Raw genomic sequence first — 23205 nt, forward strand, 5'->3', positions numbered from 1 at the left:
GCCTTCATCCTATTAATTTAATGGGTTTAAGCAAATGTGTGAGTAGGTCTCCCCATCTTTTTTTTAAGGCATTACCCCAGCCAGTTCTAGCTTTTCAAGTTGTGTTCACACTTGTGATAAATTCATATTTCTGTTGCTTGTGGTTTCTACAACACTGCAAAGGTGAGAAGTGTGGCTCAGGGGTTAGAGGCGGTAGACCCGGAAGCTGAGATCGGCCCTGGACCAGGGTTCAATTCCCCGCCTCGGCGGATCTTGGGCTAAAAATTCCTCGGACTCGATAATTCTCGCTCCGGTGCCTTCTCGACTCACGGGTTCACACTCTGCGACTCTGGGCAATAGCTTGCTTAATCTCCACAACGGCCCCTCGCGGCGGGATGCCTGGCTTTCACCTTGTGGATACCCTGCCGGGGTTATCTCACAGGGGAATACCAGGACGGGCTCCCTAAGCAAGCGCCGGGAAACCCACTGCGGGTAGCTGTGCGCTATATAAGCTCAAATACATTTACTTACATTTACAAGGTGTATAACTATAAAAATAATTTGCGAGAAACAAGCCTTCCAAACAGCATATGTTTTAAACTTCATTTTTTATCATGATCACCATTAGCACCTTAATTTGTGCTGCATACATATCAGATCTCCATTCATAAACAAGAATTGTGAAATGTTGAACATCTTGGTTCTTACACACTCTCTACACTCCTTTCTCACCCGCCTGTGGGGAAAAATATCGAACAAAGGAGTCAATACCCATGCGCAGTATCACTGAGAGGAGGAGTCACCCAGTCTTGTGACTCGAAAGACTTCGAAGAAACCCAACTTGCACAACTCTGGACCCAACACTAGATGGCAGGAGTATGCAGAGCATTTGAATCTGCAGCACTACAAGCCAAGAACATCTACTTACAGGGTAAGTAAGCTAATCCTTTCATAGCATTTGTTGGTGTAGATACTCATGCTCTGCATACTCCTGCGATCTAGGGCTTGGGCGTTAAGAGGTTTTTCTTTGTAGAAAGTCTTTCAAGTCACTTGATGCACTGTGACTCATCCTTAATTGTCAAAGCTTATAGGCAAATAAATCATGTATTTTTCCACCATCTGCTTTGGACGTGCATTACTGGTGCTTTGAGTTTTGTTGTGTTCTTCACTCTTCTGCACTGGCCAATATAGTGAAATTTGATTCTGATTTTCAGGTAATTGTTTTCCGGTTTATTCTGAGCAGCTTCCACAGACCAACTTAACCATATGCTCCAAACCTTAGGGTCTTGGAGCCCTCTTCAAGGCCACACATCCCTCATCTTCAACAACTTCTCCATAGAAAATGGACTCAGGGTGATGGAATTCCAATACTGTCCCCAGTGCCATGCCAAAAATCTGTTGTCCGATCACCACGAGTAATGCCACCTCTCCCTCTCCCCTGACCATGATGATGCTAAATGCCAGGCCTGCCTCACCTTTCCAGTGTTGACCGAGAAGAAAGTAGGCTCTACAAAATGTGCAACTGCAGGCCTCTGATGAAACTACTTACTTTTCAGAGAAGAGGCCCAGTTTAGTGTTAAAGGAGGTGAGAATGCTGCAGTCTTGGGCTTTTGCCCATCCGCCATCGTTGAGCCAAGAGGTGCTGCTTCCCACGGACTCTGACCATGTGGAAGAACAAGATGACTCTTCTCACCTCCACAAACCTTGACACCCAAACGAAGACCTCTGCTACTGTTGAGTATGTTCGGCACTGATCCCCTCACCAAGCTTCCGAAGAGTCCTCATACAGAGGCAGAGCACTGTCCTGGTGTGATTGAACATAGTCCTACCACAACACATAGCCTTCAGTGCCTCTGCTGACTTCTGGCTGCGGTCAGCACCAAGCAAAGGGTTTAGGCCCCACGCTGCTCCCGGCACTGGGCATTGATCATTTTCGTAGTCAAATCTCAAGATCGTCTACAAACTTTGAGGAACTTTGAAGCCAGAGACACCCTTGATGCCAGCACAGAGGCCAATCTCAATCTAGAGGCCTCCGATGACTCTGAGGATGGCACTGGTGCTGTAACAACCATAGGCACTGAAGATTCCATCAATGGAAGGCTTCTGCAACTCAGAGCAATTTATCCTACAGAGACTGTAAATTGCAAGAAGTCTATCCAGAAAGCTCCCTCCAACTTTGCCTCAAAAGAAGAAATTCAAGTTCGTGGAACAGCTGGCTTGGCAGCCCCAACAGCTTCTAAGCCTAAGAAACGCAAGGTAGGGAGCACCCGCCCTCTCACTGTTTCACTTCCTCTTCCATCATCACTACTGTACCCATCACACCTCCCGGACCGCCACCTCTATTGCCCCCACCCTCACCGGAGGGGTTCCCCCACGCCTCCTGTGGGGAAGGCACCTCCTTTGACTCCGCCGACCCTAACTAGACACCAATCGACCTGGTTCTCACAGATGACTTGCAGGAATACTACCATGCTGGACAATTACTGTTAGGATTTCAGCCTCGAATTACACCATTGCGTGTTACAAGGTCATTCAACGGGCAGCCACTTTCCTTAAAGTGTATATGCATGTTCTCCATGAGGAAGATCATGTGTAGGACGCTGGCTCTGTATACACTATACCAAAGTGAGGTATAGTGTGCACAGTAGAACCCCAAAGGTAGGCAGAGGTAAAGTTAGATCGAACCTTACTCTCTATTTGTGGTAGTGTGGTCGAGCAGTAAGGCAGTATCAGAGTATAGTGTTAAGCATTTGCTGTACACACTCAGTCAGCAAATGAATTCACACACTCCGACTGAACTTCAGACCAATTGTTTTTGTATAAAAATATGCTTTTAGATATTTTATTTTCTAGAACCAAGCGAGCCTGGTACATGTAAGCAATAAGTACTTGACAGTAGTAATCCTATTGAAATACAGTTTGAGTGATAATTGTGTATGCACTTTGATTTGGTTTACAGTATGGAGGCAGAGAAATACAATACTTAGTAAACGCAGTACATAGACTTAAATAGGCTTTTAAGTAAAATAGCAGATAAGTAACTTTTGAGATTACTAGGCTTACACAGAGTAGTATACCGTTTTTGTTAGATTATGCAATTTTAAAGAATTTCTTTAGTTTCTCAAACTCCACACTTAAAAACTTTTCACAGAAAAACAGTCAATGTTATCCTATGGAGGAAAATAGTGTTAACGGTTTTGAGGCAAGTATTTGGTAGTGGGAGTTGAGGTTCTGGGGGTAGACTCAGGGGCCCCTTAGGGACAAGCATGCATCTGGTTATACCCTCAGCGGCACTAGGGCGGCCGGTGCAGGGTGCTATTTAGACATCGGACGCTCTGTTTTCAGTGGAGAACCTCCTCTTTGCAAAAGCACTGCAGGCTGGGAGTCGAAGGTCTCCTGGGTGCAACCATCACTTCGAGATGTAAGTTGGGAAGTTAGAGGCTGGTTAGGCACCGTCGGTTTGGGCACACAAGGCCGCGGGGCGTCTGGTGCAGGGGTGCCTTTTGGGGTCGGATCTTCTTACCAGTTCCTGGTCGCTGTTGATACAGCGGTAATTTCACTGTAATTCCTCAATGCAAAACCTCATTTACCTCTAATTTACCGCTGTAAAGGTACTGGACCCTTGTCACTGTATATTACCATCAGGAGACTTTACATAAAACTGAAAAATCTAAATACAAATATTTAAGCCAATGAAGAGAGTTGGTGAGTATTTTAAAGGGTTATATTTTCTTAGTTAAAAGTGAAGTTTTTCTGACCCTTTATTAGTTAGTCCAATATCAGTCAGTCAAAAACTTTTTCGATTTGTAAAATCCCAAAAGTTAATACATAATACACAGAGGTGAGAATATTTAAAAAAAGATATATAACCAAGTTAAACATACTGGTGTATTACATAAGTGTACATACACTCTTCCTTTAAAATACATAATTGTACAATAAATACTTTTAAAAAAAAAAGACCAGCTAAAAGTTTCACCACAAAAAGGCTGCTTCCTGTAATGATCCTATATCCTTAATTCATATGCAATCAGATTTAGTTCATTTTGAAATCAGACTAAAAATACATATACATGAGCGATATTCCGGAGAGAAATTATAATACATAGAGTATTTACTAGCAGCTCTTCCCCTTTAAGCGAATCACCCACGCCCAGCCCAAGAACTTAGGGACGGCAATCACAATATACTCTTCAGTGGACTTTTTTAAAATCTTGAAAGCCTCGCTACTTGATCTGGTTACCAGATTTAGACATACTGGTTTCAACCATCTAGACCTAGGTTTTCTACAGGCTGGACAGGCTAACAAAATGTGTGGCAGTGATTTGCAGGCGTTAGAACAGAATAGACAGTTGCCACTATTCGTGCTACACCAGTTGCTAGTAAATACATTCGTAGGGAGTGAACCCACCCTAAACTGGTAATAAAGATTCCTGTCTTTGGGGTTAGTAATGAGATCCCAGTACCCTTCATATTTCGCTTCATGTTTAAGCTCAAGAAAGTCTCCGGACAGAGTGGGGCCCATTAGTTCAGCAAATCGCCTCATAATCAACCTATTCCAATATGCTGCCGTAAATTCATTTTTTGATGGAAATACATTATCAGCAGGGGATGCCCATAAACGTGCCATCCCCTTATCACAAAGAGTGGTCTTTACCCGTTTTAGCCACATGATTTTGCTCATACCGTCGGCCTCCCTAACTTCCATTATAGCTTGGGCATAATGCGAAAGCTCCGGTGTAGCCCATAGCCTTCTCCAGTAGGCCACATGCCTATAATGGGCCACGTCCACAATAGAGTAGCAGCCCAGATCTTAAAACAAAGGGAGCAATGGGGTGGATTGCGGGAGGCCAATCAATGACCTTAGACATTTACTTTGCGCTGTTACCAATAAGTCTATATTGGCGTAACACCACAATTTAGCCCCATACAGTATCGAGGCGCTAATCTTTGAGGAATAAATTTGTAGTGCTGAAGCAATTGGTTTAGTGTGTGATAGTCTGTGCTCCTTTAGAAAGGCTCCCGCCGAAAGTTGCGCATGCTTGACGAAGAGCAAATCTATTTGAGGCTTCCAACTTAGTTTATTACCGATGGTTACCCCTAGGTAGGTAAAAACCTGGGTTTTTTCCAGAATACCTTCCTTCATCTCGACCCTACCCTTAATAGTCCTGTGTTTGTGTAGGACCATGTACTTTGTTTTAGCTACATTGACTACAAGGTTGTGGTCCTGACAGAACTCCTCAATCTTGATAGAGCACACTGAAGGCCCTTCTGTGTCTTTGAAAATATAAGGGTATCGTCTGCAAACATGAGCAACAGGATCTTCATCCCTGCTAATGAAGGATCATCCGTGGGATAATTGTCGAAATATTGCACTATCCCGTTAATATATAATGAGAAGAGAGTTGGTGCTAAAACGCACCCTTGTCTAGCACCCTTCTCAGCAGGGAACTTTTTGGTAGTACTTCCCTGTGCATCCCATCTCACCTGTGCATAGTTGGCAGCATGTAACTTAATTAAAAATGCCAGAAGATCTTGTGGCATACCTAGTGCCAAAAAGATTCACCACATCTTGGTACGAGGGACAAGATTAGGTGCACAAATGCTGCGTATATCGTACCTCCCCTTAGTACTACAGTACGCCAATATATCATAATGAACCTGAACACCTGGTCTATGGTGCTGGTACATGCACGAAGGCCCGCCTGGAGAGGAGTCAGAATGTTACAATCCTCTATCCAGGCCTGGATTCTGTTCAGTACTAGCCTAGCCGCCACCTTTTCTATGCAGTCTATAAGGCTTATCGGCCTATAATTACCGGGTTGCGAACGGTCCCCTTTCTTATAAATAATAAATAATTCCGCTCCTGCCCAAGTACTGGGCACAGTAGCTCCCCTTGCGATAGCATTCACAAGTAGCTGGATATACTGAGCCCATTTCTGAGTATCATAAAGGAACAGATCAGCGGGAATACAATCTGGCCCGAGCGCCCTCCCTCTGGGCACTAAAGATAAAGCATTTTCCACATCTTTCTTAGTGAAGTGCAATGTAGATGTGGGAGGTGGCATATCAAAGCAGTCTTGGTCATTCCCATTTTGTGCAAACTGACCTTTGAAATGCGATACTCACTGATCTGTATCTACATAGTTTATGGGCACCTTACTGGGTGCCCCACTCCCCCATTTCACCAGGTGTCAGAAGATAGTCATATTCCTCCCTGAACAGGCCTTAAGCAATTCTGACCAGTGTTGTTGGTCCCAGGCCCTTTTGGCCCGGTATTGGACTACCTTATAGTCAGTCCTAGGCCCTTTGAATGTCGTCAAATATCAATCAGGTTACAGAATTTGGAAATTAGGAAAAATAGCATTAATACAGAACATATTACAGTCTGCATATAAGCATCACATGTAGAAAAGAAAATGTGGCGCAAAATGTCAATCTGAAAGAGACACGTTAGTGATAGATACCTTACCTTAGATATCCCATATGTCAGACTGGTTCCGGAAAGTTTTGCTAGCAGTACCCCTGCGCGTCAGTAGGGGGTGTCGTGCAGCTCCTTGTCCGTCGCTGGCGTCGTATTCGCCGAGATGACGTTACGAAGACTACTTAGGCGCCACCCATGCGCGCTGACATCAGTTCTTTCTTCCACGCCAGTAAGCGCAGATCCGGTTAGAGCACGTACCCTAGTCACTTTTTGACTATCTTTTTGGGACTTTTGTCTCTTGCCCGTCTTCTCTGGTGTGAGTAGGAATGCCTGATTTTAAGTCCCGCGGGTCGTGCTGTTGCAATATGTCGGTGGCGGACATCCATGACTTTTGTATCTGCTGCCTGGAGCGTGACCATGACACCCGGTCCAGTCTGGACTGTCGAGCCATGGCTTAGAAGGCCTTGAGGGAGTGGCGCTGGAGGTTGCCTGAAGTTTGGCACTTATCTCAGCACTGTTCAAGGTCCAGGGGCCGTTCCCCGGAATGCTTGCGGGACCACCATCACTGCTCCTCGAGATCCAAGTCTTCTCCCTCGGATTCGGGTAACAGACTGCACAAAATGAAGGCGAAGAAGCGTTGTCGCTCTCCATCCCCCCCCCCGTCGCTCCCCGGATGCGGACGAGGGAGCCGGGGAGTTCTGTGGCCTACCCACCTTACCCGGGTCCGTCGGTGACTCCCGAACAGGTGCAAGAGTTTCTTGCTGCCATGGACCGCCTGATTAGGCCTCGGGTTCCCGCCGGTGCGCCTTCGGGCCCCGCGGTCCTGTGTCAGGATCCTGCTGGGCCGTCGACTCCACCGGCGAATCCGGCCCCGGCGCTGCAGGATCCTACCCTGTCGGCTCTGGCCCCGGCGCCAAGAGGCCCTACACTGCCGGCTCCAGCCCCAGGGCTGCACTCTGCTCCTCCTGTGGCGCTGCAGTGGATGCCATTTGTTCCGCCTCTGCCCCGGTTCCCGGACAGTTTTGTCCCTGCCTAGGATCCGAATTGGGACATGGCGTTGGTCCGTCCCTGGCCGACGCCATTCCAGACGTCAGGTGTTTCTCCCTGGTCCCTGCCCCGCCTCCACGGTCTACACCTCACATGGCGGAGGCTGAGGACGACTGAGGGGTCAGTGTGACTCCGAGCAGGATTGGGCGGACAACTTGGAAGAGGCCGGTGGGCTCGACGTCTCCTCTGACCCGGGGTTTGCCTCTCCCCCTTCCACTATGGAGGAAGGTGCCTCGTATACGGTGGTGCTCCATCGGGCAGCTGGGGTCCTTAACCTTGATCTCCCTACGGTAGCCCTGAAAACTAATCTCCTCACTCAAGTGCTCCAGTGGGCGTCCACTTCATCGGAGCCACTGCTGCCATTTAATGACGCCCTCACTGATGTCTTGTTGGGTACTTGGTTGCGGCCGGCCACGGGGGCGCCTGTGGATAAGAACGTCGCCAGCCGGCATCGCCCAGCGCCGGGTGATCCTGCCTTTCCGACCACTCATCCTACATCTGAGAGCCTGGTCATTCAAGCTTTGATGTCCCAGAGTGCCTTTCCCACGGCTCCTCTGGATAAGGACTCTAAGAAGCTGGAGTAGTACGGCTAGTGGTTGTTCTCTTCTTCCAGCTTGGGGCTGCGTTCGTTGAACACTGCATGTCTATTGGGCTGCTATTCGCACGCGGTGTGGGAAACCGTTGCTGAGGTGTTGCCTCAGTGTCCTGAAGAGGTCCAGACTGTGCTGTCCCAGCGTGTGGCCCAGGGTAAGGACGTGGCTACATTCGCCATTCGTTGTGGCTTGGATACCGCAGACTCTCTCGGTAGGGCGATTTCCATGACTGTGGCACTTCGTCATCACGCCATGTTGAGATCTCCCAGGTTCTCCCCGGATGTCCAGAGATCGCTCATGGACCTACCCTTCAATGGCACTCGCCTTTTTGGTTATAAGGCCGACAGTGCGCTGGAGAGTTTTAAGGACTCTCCAGCTACAACCAAGTCCTTAGGCCTTTCCGCCACGCGCCCGGCCACGACTACTTTTCACTCCTTTTGTGGCCAGGAGGGACGCCCCAGCCCGCTCGTTCAGTCACAAGCATGCGCAGAACCAAACTCAGCGCGGACGTGGGCGCATAGGCCGCCATGGAGGCTCCGGTGGCTGGCGTGAGGGCTAATCCACCTCCGCGACATCTGCCTCAAAGCCTTCCTGGCCTGAGCTTTGGGGCGCACCCCACGCCAGTGGGTGGCAGGATTCGTCCTCACCTTCCCCATTGGCGTTCTGTCACTTCCGACAGGTGGGTGCTGCAACTGGTCCGGAGAGGTTACTCCCTCCCCTTCGAGTTTACCCCACCCCCCCCCGCCAATGCCACATCAGTTCCACCGCAAGTCGGGGGATCACTTTGCGATTCTCCAGCAGGACGTTATGACCCTCTTGGCCAAGGGGTCCATTCAGCGTGTTCCTTGGCCAGAAGTAGGGCGTGGTTGTTATTCCCTTTTCTTTTTGATCCCCAAGAAGGACAAGGGGGTTTGCGCCCCATCTTGGACCTCCGGAACGTCAAGATGTTGACTCTGGCTCAGGTCTTGGCTGCCCTCGACCCTAGAGACTGGATGGTAGCGTTGGACTTGCAGGACGCTTATTTTCACATCCCCGTCTTGCTGGTCCATCTGCGGTTCACAGTAGGCCAGGAGCATTTTCAGTTTGCCGTCCTCCCTTTCGGCCTTACCAGCGCCCCTCAGGTGTTTACGAAGCTGATTTTGGTGGTTGCAGCTCATCTGCGCTGGTCAGGGGTGTCAGTCTTCCCCAACCTCGACGACTGGTTGTTGAAGGCGGGCTCGCCCCAGGCAGTTGTCACCCACCTCCAGACTACGGCCGATCTCCTGCATTTGCTGGGGTTTTCCATCAACATGCCAAAGTTGCACCGAGTCCTTCTCAGAAGCTCCCCTTCATCGTAGCGGTTCTGGATTCGACGCAGTTTCGGGTTTATCCTTCCGAACAGCAAGTCCGGGATATTCAGGCTATGATTCCGATCTTTCAGCCTCTATCCCGGGTTTCGATCAGGATGACCCTTCGGCTCCTGGGCCTGATGGCCTCCTGCATCCTGCTGCTACAACATGCCAGATGGCATATGCGGGCTCTGCAGTGAGACCTGAAGTTCCAGTGGACACAGCATCAGGGCAACCTGTCCAATCACGTCCAGATCTCGGATGGCACTGCACGACAATTGCAGTGGTGGCTCATGATTCACAATTGGGTCAATGGCAGATCCCTCTGCCTTCCCCAACCGGAGCAAACAGTGGTGATGGTTGCGTCCCTCCTGGGATGGGGTGGCCACTTGGGAGAGGCAGAGATCAGGGTCCTCTGGTCTCCGGCAGAGTCCTGAATCCATATCAACCTTTTGAAGCTTTGGGCGATCCCAACTTGCACTGAAGGCATTCCTTCCCTCTCTCTGGGGAAGTTTGGTGCAGGTGTTCACGGACAACACCACCGCCATGTGGTACTGCAACAAACAGGGCGGGTGGGGTCCTGGACCCTATATCAGGAGGCCATGCGCCTCTGGACATGGCTGGAACATCAAGGCATTTACTTGGTGGTTCAACACCTGGAAGGTTCTCTGAATGCCAGGGCAGACTAACTCAGCCGCCGGTGCTTGATGGATCACGAATGCCGTCTGAACTCTGACGTGGAGCGAGGTCTCTATCTGCAGTGGGGAGAGCCTTGGTTAGATCTATTCGCCACAGAAGAGAACGCGCAATGTCATCAGTTCTGCGCGTTGGAATTTCCAAGGCGGCACTCGCTCAGAGACGCTTTCCGTCGCGAGTGGAGTTGCGGTCTTTTGTACGCCTTTCCGCCTATACCACTTCTGCCCAGAGTGCTGAAGAAGATCAAACGCGACCGGGCCCAAGTCATCCTTGTGGCTCCGGACTGGGCACAAAGGTACTGGTATCCCGAGCTACTCAGTATGTCAGTGGATCCCCCGGTTCGTCTGCCTCTTCAGGAGGACCTTCTGTCGCAGCAACAGGGGACGGTCCTCCACCTGAACCTGTCCAGTCTCCACCTCCATGCTTGGAGATTGAGCGGCGACAGTTGAAGCCATTTGACTTGCCTCCTGAAGTCTGTAACATCATTCTGGCAGCCAGGCATCCCTCCACAAAGTCGGTATACGCTTGCAGGTGGAACAGATTTGTGGCATGGTGCACAGCAAAGGCTGTGGATCCTCTCTCTGCCCCTCTTTCTGAGATTCTTCTCTTCCTTCTTTCTCTTGCCTATCTTTGTTCAAGTACCCTATTGTAAATCGTTTTCTGAAAGGCATCACACACACGTTTCCACCTGTTCCTTCGTGATGCCTCAGTGGGACTTGAACCTGGTTCTTACTTATCTGATGTGTGCTCCCTTTGAGCCACTTCACAACTGTCCTATCCGCCTTCTTACTCTGAAGACTGCTTTCCTGGTTGCCATCACCTATTCCAGGAGAGTGAGTGAGCTCCAGGCTCTATCCTCTAATCCAGGGGTCTCCAAACTGGTCCTGGAGGGCCGGATCCATGCCAGATTTTTTGGATATCCCCATTGAGATACATGTAGTAATTTAAAAAATCTGGCATGGATCCGGCCCTTTCAGGACCGGTTTGGGGAACCCTGCTCTAAACCTCCTTTCCTTTCTGTCCATCCGGACAAGGTTGTGTTGCGGACAAGACCCTCTTTCCTGCCCAAGGTAGTCACAGCTTTCCACATCGGGCAGTCCATCACCTTGCCCACCTTCTTCCCGCCTCCGCATCCCTCGAAAGAGGAAGAGAGGCTCCACCGTCTGGACCCAAAACGTGCGCTCTCATACTATGTGGATCGAATACGCCAGTTCCGGATGGATGACCAACTCTTTATTGGTTATGTGGGCGCTAAGAAATGACGGGTGAAGCACAAACGGACAATCTTTCGGTGGATCGTGTTGTGCATCCAAGCGTGCTACTCTTTGGCTAAAAAGGAACCTCCTGTTGGGCTGAGGGCCCATTCCACTCGGGCCACGGTGACTACTACTGCCTTGGGCCGGGGAGTCCCCTTGCAGGACATTTGTCAGGCAGCTACGTGGGCCTCGCTGCACACGTTCGCAAGACACTACTGCCTGGACAGCCAAGTCCTGAGGGATGGCTTCTTTGGGCGTTCCGTCCTCCAGGACTTTCTGGTGTGATTATTGGTTCACAGACCCACCACCGGGTTGGTATTGCTGGGGTATCTATTCTAAGGTAAGGAATCTATCACTAACGTGTCTTTCAGATGCACAAGTTACTACTTATGTAACGATATATCTGTAAGAGACATTAGTTAGTATTAGATTCCTTACCGACCCACCCATCCTCCCCGTTCTGCGAACTGATATCTAGGGTTAGGTTAATCCCCTTTCAGGGCCCTAGTTTCAATGGCACCAGTGTTGGTTTTTGACATGGCTCTGCGTTTTTGGCGTCAGCACGCGGAGGCGGCGTCTAAGTACTCCGATAACGTCATCATGGCGCCCACGACGCCGACGAGGGACGCGGAGCCGCAGACTACGCCTACCGACGCGCAAAAATTTCCGGATCCAGTCTGACGCCTGGATATATTCTAAGGTAAGAAATCTATCCCTAACTAATGTCTCTTACAGATATATTGTTACACAAGTAGTAACTTGTGCGTATAGGACAACCCTTTCAGGGCCCTAGTTTCATGGCACTAGTGGTCAGTTACTTGCATGGCTCTGCGTTCCTGGCGCGGAAAGTCGTGTACAGAACTGACGTCAGCGCGCATGGGTGGCGCCGAAGTAGTCTCCTTGACGTCCTCTAGGCGCATAGGACGCCAGCGATTGACATGGAGCTGCACAACTCCACCTACTGACGTGCAGGGGTACTGCTAGCAAAACTTTCCGGACGCCTGGGGATATTTGAAGGTAAGGAATCTGTCACTGTCTGGTAAAAATAGATCGTTACACAATTAATAACTTGTGCGTCAAAACACTTAAAAAGAGTTTCTAAGAAAAGAGTGAGTCTTGCAAGGCTAATTAATAATTAATAAATGGCACAAATCTCCCATAAAGAGAAATAAATGGATAAGACAAATCTTTTCAAAACTAATTAATTAGTCAAAACGAAGTTAACATTTTTTAGCATCTAAATTAATTTCTAAACCTTCTGCATCTGTTGCTCTCTCTGCCCTGATCTGAGCTACACAATGAGCCAGACGGCCCACCCTTTACAAGGCCACAGAGGAATGTGATCTGCCTTTCCAAAAATATGACTTGCAAGGAGTTCTCTGAAAAAAACTATGAGCAAGAAACCCCACCTCCCTCTGTGTCTCCTTGGACGCAATCTCCACCCAGGCTGCACCCGCGACGATCACGTACTTAACCCATTTGATAACTGGCCTCATCTGCTGCCCCTCCCCTCCTCCTCCTCCTGACAGAGCCCCCCTGGCTTGAAGAGAAACCCACACATCCCCTAAGAGGTCATTATTTATATACTAATTTTTGGCTGACTATTCTAATAATGTTGCAAGTTTTCAGTAAAGCTTGGTTAGGGGTCGCCAGATCTCGGATCAGGATCGCCGGGATGACCTCCTCGTGATGTTTGCCTGCTCTGGCCGTGGACGGCGGGTGCAGAGTGGTGCGGGTTTGCGGTTTCCAGCCAAGGCCAGAGGTTGCAGATGAACAAATCCGGTGTTCACTGGAGACAAGGTCTTTGTGGATGAAGGCAGGAAGGTCCTCCAGGGTTTTCCAAGGATGCTGGCTGCAGGACACCAGGATTTCGCAGGAGCAGGTTCGAGGTGGAGACAGGTCGGTAGGGCTAGGGCCAAGACAGTGGGTGTCTTCCTCTTGTTAGCTAGCTGCACGGCTGTTCAGTCCTCCTCCTTCATCTTCTTGTAGTTTCTTCTTGTTTGAGTAAGCAAGGTTCTGGGGGGGGGGGCTAAATACTAGATTTAGGGGTGTTACAGTTGGTAAAAAGCAGGGACCAATGGGTCCCTTCCCTAGGTACACCCTCTTATTATGCTATCCTCTAGTGGGAGGGGCGCATGTGCCTGTCCCTCGTTGGCTGAGCCCCCCCCTCCATCTTCAAGATGGCGCAGACTGAGAGTTGTGCTTCACCTCGCCTCCCCCACCTGAGGGGTGGAATTGGCAGAGGTGGGCACACCTCTCTTCTTCACTTGTTTTTCCTGCCCGTTCTCCTGCCCAAAGTGGGGATCAGAACCAGTGAGGACCAGTTGCTGAGAGCAGCAAGTGGCCTGGGGAAGCTCACAAAGCTTCCCCTTCGTGAACCCTGCCCAGCCGGGGGGAGGAGGCTTGGCACCTCGTCCCAGGATGTGCACTGTTTCAGGCACCAGAGAGCATCAGGCTCTCGACCCAGGGGTCCAGAAACATGTCTGGTGGTGGCAGCTGAAAGCAGCCACTCAGCCTGGATACTAGTGTAGGTTAGTTTTCAGGGGCATCTCTAAGATGCCCTCTGTGTGCATTTTTCATTAATCCTCACACGCATCAGTGTGGGTTTAATGTGCTGAGAAGTTTGATGCCAAACTTCTCAGTTTTCAGTATAGCCATTATGGTGCTGTCAAGTTCGTATTGACACACACCCTGCACCATATACTGTTAATGGCAGTGCTGCACTTACAATTTCTAAGAATGTACTTAGACACAGTAGGGGTACAGGGCTCATGCACTTGTACCCTCACTGTTGGTATAGTGCACCCAGCTAGAGGGGTGACTGACCTATGCCAGAGCAGTAGATTGTAGGCATGGCACACAGAGATGTATGCCATGTCGAATATTCACTTTGTTCTGCACTAATACATGCAGCCTGCAAAGGCAGTGTATGAATGTAGTGGTGCAGGACCTCTTATGGTGGCACAATAAATGCAGCCCGTAGAGGCCTACTCTGGTCACAGTGCCCTGGGTACCTGTGGTACCATTTAGGAGGTGCTGACCTGTGGCCCGGAGATGCCAATTGGGTTCAGGCTTCAATGCAGTTTTAGGGAAAGAACGTAGGCCCTGGGATTACCAGGGTACACTCAAAGTACATCAGCAATTCAGCAAAAAGTGGTGGCAACCATGCAGAAAGTGTGCACTTTCTCACACTATGGAAACATTGTTAGTCATAGTGAATCTTACAGTTTCTCCTGATGTTGAAGAGCATGATCAAATCCGCCTGGTACCTTCAAGAAGCCTGTTAAGACCAGAGTGATTCCAACACGGGTAAATAAAAAGTGCAAACCTGCCACCAGTGACCCTGCCTACATCAGGGGTCATGTCCTACCAGCTCCCTAGTCATACGTACCGCTTGCAAACGATGTGTGCAATGCTGCCCTCCCTGATAAGGAGAACAATTGGCTGGATTCCACTGTGAAGGGTAGCAGTAAGGGCCACCACCCACTGGAGGATACCAACTCGGCCAGCTGCCTTTCCCGCTATGACAGGGCTTAGTGGGGCAAGATGCAGGAGCTATTCAAGCATCTCAGAGAGTAATTCAAAAAGAGGGGGTAGAAATAGTCGCAGAGGGGCAAATGATCCCCATTTCAAACTTCAGGACTGAGGTGCAACAACATCTATTCCACCTCCTTTTTGTTGCAGAACACCTGTTCAGCCCACAAGTTGAGCAGACGTTTGAGAAAATGAAGGTGATGACAGACACCTAAAATCATGGATGCCCTTGAGACTCCATTACCTAAGGGCTCCTTCGCCAGAAACTATATAGGGCAGGCACTGAAGCTGCTTCACCTGACCCTCCCCCCCTCATATCAGAAGCAACTGCAGTCTTACCATTAGCAGGTGACATGAGTGTACACCAGGAGTTTAAATAGGGTCCACAAAAGCAGGGGTAAAGGAGGTTCTGACAAAGGAACCTACATTTCTAGATATTAAATCGCCCTCTCTCGCCACAACCATGCAAAATATGTCAGGGGTAGACTTCAGGATTTCCCAGGAAATCATATCAGACAAGTGGGTGTCAGTGATGGATTGCCAAGGCTTCTGCCTAGAATACACAGTTACTCCCAACATTTCACGCCTCACTCACCCTCAGCAGTGACCATTTTCATCCTTCTGCAGGAAGAATTGAAAGTACTCCTCCAAAAGGGGCCCATAGAGCCGGGGCCTCCTCACCAGCAGGGTAAGGGGGTCCTACTCTCCATTTCCCCATTTAAAGGATGATGGCTCCCTCAGGGACGATAGCTCCCTCAGGGACAATGGCTCCCTCAGGGGCGATTCATCTTGGACCTCAAGACCCTAAATTGCCAAGTCATCTTTGAAAATTTCCATTTGGTCATACTCCAGGATGTCATTCCTCTGCTGCAACAAAGTGATTACATGGTGGCATTAAACCTCAAACATCTACTTGTACATCCCCATCCATTCTGCCCCCTGGCGCTACCCTGACTTCATGGTAAGTGATCATCACTACCAGTTCATGATACTCACTTTTGGCGACGCCACTGATCTAAGGGTCTTTACAAAGCGCCTATTTGTAGTAGTCGCTCACTTGAAAAGGGGATATCCTTGCTTTCCCCTACTTTGACAATTTGGCTGATTAAGAACGCAAGCAACAATTGCTAGCAGTCACTTGGACTACCATCTCCCTCCTTGTGGCTACAATAAATGCCACCACATCTCAGCTACAGCCCTTTCAAATCCAGCACTTTCTAGGTTCAGTGCTCAACTCAATCCAAGGCTAAGCCTACCCTAGTCCACAGAGGGTTCTATCCTTCCAGAAGGAGAGCTTGCCTCATTTTCAGCTTAATCTTCAACTCTGTCAGTACTTAATGCTCTTGCTGGACATGATGGCTTCCTTTATCACCATATTACCCCGCATGCTCCCGCAAGAATAGTGCCGTTGGGCTCAGTGGTCACAAGTGGTGAGTCATTGGGAATAACTAGTCCATATGTGCCGATCACTTTCTGCTGCAGTGGAACAATATTTTGCTGCATGATCTTCCTAAATCCCATTCCTCAAGTCATCACCACGGACACCACCCAAGTCAACTGGGGAGCGTATCTGGAATACAGGATTATACAAGCTGTACTGGCTTAAAGTTCCACCCTGAAAGCCTTCCTTCTTTTCATCAAGGGCAAGGTAGTTATAATCAAAACTGACAACATGCCAGCCATCTTCTCCCTCCAGAATCAGGATGGGACTCACTCAATACCAGTGACTACTAGCAAAAAGATTTTGCATTAGTACTTCACCACCACATTTACCTCATGGTGAAGTACCTTCTGGGGATGGACAACAACCTGGCCGACTTCCTCAACAGGACGCCTCAACAAGCACGCAACTGGGAACCCCAACTGCAGGTCCTCCTCCACTACTTCAGCGCTCTGGCACGCTACTCATAGACATATTCACTACCCCAAAAACGCTGCAATCTGATAGACTGTGAGAAGTTGGCCTGGTATATGATGTTCACTATTCTAGTGAGCACCTTGCACCAGTCCAAATAACCCTTATGATGATGGTTGTAAAGCCAACCTTATAGACCAGCTATCCTAGTGGTAGCATGGACAAAGCAGTCTTAGGCTAAACTCAAGAGGGCATGTGAAGCCAGCTGTTTTACCATATGTAACCCCTTTAATACCAAATGAAAAGACACCACACAGGATATATATAATATATATATATATATATGTTTTTATTTCTAGACAATCCCTCTGAACTCTTTGAGGTCAGAGGCACAAGCACATAACAAGATACTTGATTAAATTACAATAAGTTACACAAAATACAGTAGGACCCTAGGGGCATGCTAAACTATATACTAAAATAGTGGTATAAGTACCACTGCTCGGAAAATGAATAGGCCTAGGGCCTGGGAAATCGCTGGGGCTATTCTGTACTACCAAGGGATAGGAAGCAGGAGGCCCACGGGAGGCGTGTGCAGAGTCTTTACTCACACGCAAGTTAGCATAGAGAATGAATGGGAACGAAAGAGTTAGAAACTAGTTCTTTTAGGGCACTTCTGACTGAACTTGATGAGTTACTTGAATCCTAGACAGTTGGATAGTCAATACCCACAGGAGCACCGGAGTACTCGCGTTACCTCACCCACAGGAAGCGGGTGCATAGGTGTCAAAGTGTGTCGGGTTTCGTCGCTGAATCCTATGGAGACGTGAAGAAAGATGCTGGAAGCGACCAGGAGAGAAGTGTCCGGTTGGATCCAAGGGCGGATCGAGGATGAAGAGTACCTGAAAGCAGAGGGGACAGAGTCTGGGTCACTAGCCAGTGACCAGGAAGGAATCAGGCGATGTACCGAAGCAATCAAGTGATGTCGTGAAGCTTGTCTCTGCAGCCACGTGGACCAGGAGGTGTCGACGACGACCAGGAGTCAGGCACGGACTGTCCCACGAAGGCTCTCGCTGTCTGCGGTGTCGGCTTCCGGATTGGAGTCAACATGCCTTGGCAAAGGCAACCCACGCAGGAATCGAAGTTGGCTTCTTAATCAGCCAGCAAGCTCTGATGGGCTGCTTCTTTTCAGGGAAGCAGGGGCCAGTCTGGAGCAACCGGACTAGCGGTGTAAATTCAAGGTTTTGTCGTCAAGATGGCCACTAGCCAACGGGCAAGTGACCGGACAGACGCGTCGAGCAGGAAAATGCAGAAGGGTCCATCTTCGATGCAGATGATGCTCGGGGCTGGGACTTCTCAATCCCCAATGCACAGCTTCGAGGATGCCTCAGAAGCTGCACAGAAAGCAAGTCGCTTACTTTTCAAGATGGCCTGCCCCACGTCTCTCGTCGCCTCCACGGGTCTCAACTTTGCTGGGACTGTGGATCGGGCTGAAGGAAGTCTGGAAGTCCGGTTCTTGTCAGGCTCTGTGCTCGGGCTCCGGCGGAAGCGGCGACAAAGCAAGTCGTTGATCGCTGGATGGTACCTGCTTGTGCAGGGTGGTCACTCTTTGACCACAAGGGAGATTCTTCAGTCTTCTACCTTCAGGTTGAATGTCGAAGGTCCAGAGTTTTGTTTCAAGTTTTAGTCAGGATAAATCTTAAGTCTTGGGACTCAGCTCCTACCTATATGCCAAATCAAGGGGCTGAATTACCTGCTAGGTTCCTCCTATGGGTGGGACCAGGGAAGGGGGTGATTACACCCCTTTCCCTTTGTCCAGTTTCGCGCCAGAGTTGGGTCTGGAGTGCCCCAGCACCGGTTTGAAATGGACTATGCATGGGACACCTTGTGTGCCCCAGGCAGTGTCTCATTTCTTTCAGCCCTCCCTGTCCCAATACACTATAACCTGTCTGGGGTGGTGCTAGCACCTCCCAAGACAGGAACACTATTGTCCAAGCCTCCCTCGCTGGAAGGACTCCCAGCAGCAGGAGGTCAGACTTGTGTGTGTGGCAGCAGCATCCATTTTGTGATGCTGAGGCTCTGGTTAATTTTAACCGGGATTAGTAGGAACAACATGTCTTCTCCTTCTAGAAGGATGGAATGCTACCCCCGTTGCCAGAACTGACGAGGGGGTAGTATTCCAAAGCGTATGACACCTTACACGCCATGTTTTGATAAAGCCAAACCAGAGTTAGCATTTAACCGCAAGGTTCATAATGCACTCGAGTATATGATATGGCTATATCCTAGAACAGCTATAAGGACATGGTTCCGAAAGCTGCAGACAGGCTCAGCTCATGCTAGAGCCTCATCTCACATAAAACCAAGCACTCTGCCTCCAGGATTGTTAAGGCCTGCCATAGGAGTGACTTATAGGTGTATATGTGTCTAGATATAAGGTTAGATATAGGAATACTATATCTAAGCAAGGGGTGATTACACGACCTTGCCCCAGCTGAGTGATCAGCCAGTTGTCAATTTGGATGGCCAGCCAGGGGTGGCAAAAGATATGCTGCAGCCCCTGGTAGGCCTTGGATGCACCTATGCCCTGGGTACCTATAGTACACTGTACAGGGGCTCATAAGGTGACCCAATTGGAGATGTACCTAAAGTACATGGAGTCCATTTTACAGAGAGAGCAGATAGCCTGGGGTCCTGATTAGCAGGATTCCAGGCCAACTAAGTCGAAAACCAGCTAAATACTAGGCAAAAAATCTGGGGTAACCATAGTCAGGTATCCACCTTCCTACCGAGACTACTAGCTGCAGATTCCTCAACGTAGAATTATCCCCAGGCTTGAGACTGGACCCGGAAAACATTTTGCTACAAGATCCCTGCGCGCCGGGGGACGGCATCACGCGACTCCATCCAGGCGTCGTCCGCATACGTGACGTCAGCGAGGTCACATAAGTCCCACCTCGGCACGCCTACGTCAGTTTTTTCCTTTTCCGCGTCAACGTGGATCCGGTCTCTGTTAGGTCCCCTTTTTTTCCCCTCATTGTGATATATTTTGGTGGAGCAGTGTGCGAATGCTTTCGGGCTTCACGACTGTGATGTCGTGTGGGCATCTTATGTTGGCGACGGACCCTCACCTCATTTGCATGTGGTGTTTGGGGGAAGATCACGGCACCACTGATTGTGAGGCGTGCCAACAGGTGAGGCCGAAGTCGCGGCGGGAGCGCCGGATGAAACTACTCTCGGCGCATCTCTCAAGGTCGGCTTCATCCCCTCGATCAGCCTCGGCAGACGGTTTCAGAAACAGTCGGCGTCCTGATTCCCCCTCCGATGTCGCGGGAGCATTGCTCCCTGGTGGGTAAGTGTCGCAGCTTGTCCACGGGGGCTGATGTTCGGCCTGCATGGGGCGTGGGCTCTCCACGGGTGATGCGGCCCGCGTGTCGTCCTATCCACTATTTCTCGTTGAGGGTTTGTCCAGAGTCCAGATGGAGACATATGCGGCGGCTTTGCAGGCCTCGCTGGCGTCTCCTCCTCCTTCCCCTCCTGGGGCGTCAGCGGATCCCTTTCATTGCGCGGGGCCCTCCGTGGCATCGCTGGCGGCTCTGGCTCCGGGTCCGAATGGTTCGGCTCCAGGCTTGGAGAAGGTCGCTGGGGCGCGTGTCGCATACCCGAGCCCCTCTCGGCCCTCTGTACAGGCGGCGGCCTTTTCTATGGCTGAGGTGACGCCGCTATGGTGCCGGCAGATGCTGGCCCGGGCGGCGCCACAGGGGTCGGTGGACCCTCCTCGTCCCGCTCTGGGTCGAGGCTTGACGGGGATCCCTCCTCGTCCTCTGGGCCCTTCTCGTCCCTTTATGCAGGCGGCTGCCTCGTCAGAGGGCGAGTTGGAGGTTAAATCGACCCTGGCGGCGCCGCATGCATCGGCGGGCCACCTCTGTCACATTCTGGGCCGAGGCTGGGGGAGAGCTTTGTGTCACTCCCCTTGTCCCCCTCGTTCCTTCACGCAGGCGCCTGCCTCACTGGAGGTCGAGTCGGCGTCATTCCGGCGCCTTCCCTTGGCCACTTTGGCTCCCGTCCCGCTCCGGTCCCCGGCGCTGTGTGACTTGGAGGAGCCCTGTCCAGCGTCTCCTTCGGCGCCGGTTGATGATGACGTCTTACCTCAGGTGGTGGACCCAACGGCGCCAGACAGGCGTTGAGTCGCGGATTTGTCTTCTGAAGCTCCCTCTTCTCTGGAGGTTGGGTGCCTACTGGTGTCATCCTCCCTGGAGACAGGCTGCCGCGTGGTGGCTTTTTCACCGGTGTCATCGGAGGGCGTGCCCCCTCCATTCCTGAGGCCAAGGTGTTTGCTGGAGGAGCGACAGGTCCCCACTCTTCGGTTCCTTCTGACTTCCATGATTGGCCTTTGCCCGCCCCGCTTGGTTTCGGGTACAGCCGCCTTAGTTAGCAGCCATCGCCCACGGAGGAGCTGCTTTCTCCGCCGCGGGGCCCTACGGAGGCGGGTGCGGCCTTCGCTCATGCAGTGTCCATGGTTGTGGGTATTCTGCGCATGGGTGACCCTGTTGCTCATTTCCCAGTGGACAATTTATTAGAGGTTCTCCACCAGGGCTCTGGTGGGAGGGAGCTATTCCTTCCCTTTGAGGGTTCGCTCCTTTCTTCCCTGATGGGAGCTTGGAGGCGCATCGCCTCAGGTGATCTGATTCCTCAACACCTTCTGCACAGGCACCTTCCGGTGCCACGTGACCCGGCGTGTCTTTCCCTCCACCCCTCTGCCTCAAGTCCACTTTTACAGACTGCTTTTCCCTCCCTACCGTCACCATTGACTCCGCCGTCCCTGGAGGCCCAATGGCTGGACTCTTGGGGGCGCAACATGTTCGCCTCGACCAGCACTGCCCTTCGGGCCCTTAACACCTTGTGTGTTGGCTAGGGCCTCATCTTGTTTGTGGGACTCGGCTGAGTCCTTGGGATCCGCCGCTTTACAAGAGACTGTGCAGGTGGACTTACGGCTTCATATGTTGGATGGCCAGGAGCTTGCGCGTTAATTCTCCGCTCCGCTCTGGACATCTCGGAGGTGCTGGGCCACACCATGGCTTCCTTAGTCGCGCTTTGTTGCCATGCTTGGCTTCACGCCAGCGTGTTCCCGGAAAATGTTTGGGAGCAGTGGATTGATCTTCCATTCGATGACACCCTGTTATTCCATGCCCCGATTGACTCCGCCATACAAAGGTTCTTGGCAGGGCTCCGTCCTCCTCCTCCGCCTAATCCTTCCCTACCTCAGTGACCGCTGAGTTGAGCTTGTTCTAGACCTTCTTTTGGGCCAGTTGCCCTTGCTGTGGGGTGTGTTTTATGGCTATTCGAGTCCTCCTTGCTGGGACTGTGGCGTTTCTGGACAGCCCCTTTGTTGACTGTGTTTTTGCTGGCATTGTCTGCACAGACTTGGCCCTTAGATTAGGCCTTCTGTTTTTCTCTTGGGCTGCTTGGTAAGTCTTCCGCTGTATTTTTTTTTTCCCCGTGTCTCTTTCGTTTTTAGGTCTCGCGCCTGCGATTGCAGGGGCGAAAGCCCCTGCTGTCGCAGAGCGAGCCTATTGTAATCGTTTCAGTCCTTTTCGCTTTCAAGGACTTGGCAGAGCGGACAAGAGACTGTCACGCGAACGCAGCCTGCCGGAATCGGATCAGGTCGCGCGCATGAACACGCTCTCCGATTCCGGCAGGCTCTACACACACACACACACACACACACGCACACGCGCACGCGCACCAGCACACGCACACACACTTCCGCTAGCACAGCACACACACGCACACTTCCGCTAGTACAGCACACACACGCACACATACGCACACTTCCGCTAGCACAGCACACACAATCACACACACACACTTCCGCTAGCACAGCACACACACGCACACACACACACTTCCGCTAGCACAGCACACACACGCACACACACACACACACTTCCGCTAGCACAGCACACACACACACGCACACACACACACACACTTCCGCTAGCACAGCACACACACGCACACACACACACACACTTCCGCTAGCACAGCACACACACGCACACACACACACACACTTCCGCTAGCACAGCACGCACACACACACACACACACACACTTCCGCTAGCACAGCACACACACACACACACACACACACACACTTCCGCTAGCACAGCACACACACTTCCGCTAGCACAGCACAGCACACACACACACACACACACACACACACACACTTCCGCTAGCACAGCACACACACACACACACACACACACACACACTTCCGCTAGCACAGCACACACACACACACACACACACACTTCCGCTAGCACAGCACACACACACACACACACACACACTTCCGCTAGCACAGCACACACACACACACACACACTTACGCTAGCACAGCACCCTTGAGAAGGGCTCACCCACCCCACCGCTCCACAGCACCCAGATCTGTCGCAGCTCTCCTTACCTGTGTAGGTCTCGCAAGTCC

At 50.9% G+C, this 23205-nt stretch overlaps 1 protein-coding gene across 1 annotated transcript in view; it reads left to right on the plus strand.

Moving 5' to 3' along the window:
* Positions 1-23205, plus strand: part of SMG1 (SMG1 nonsense mediated mRNA decay associated PI3K related kinase) — a 1828328-nt gene that overhangs the window by 914634 nt on the left and 890489 nt on the right. The gene's annotated exons all lie outside the window — the stretch shown is intronic.

This window comes from Lissotriton vulgaris, chromosome 10, assembly GCF_964263255.1.
Source record: "Lissotriton vulgaris chromosome 10, aLisVul1.2, whole genome shotgun sequence".
NCBI lineage: Eukaryota > Metazoa > Chordata > Amphibia > Caudata > Salamandridae > Lissotriton > Lissotriton vulgaris.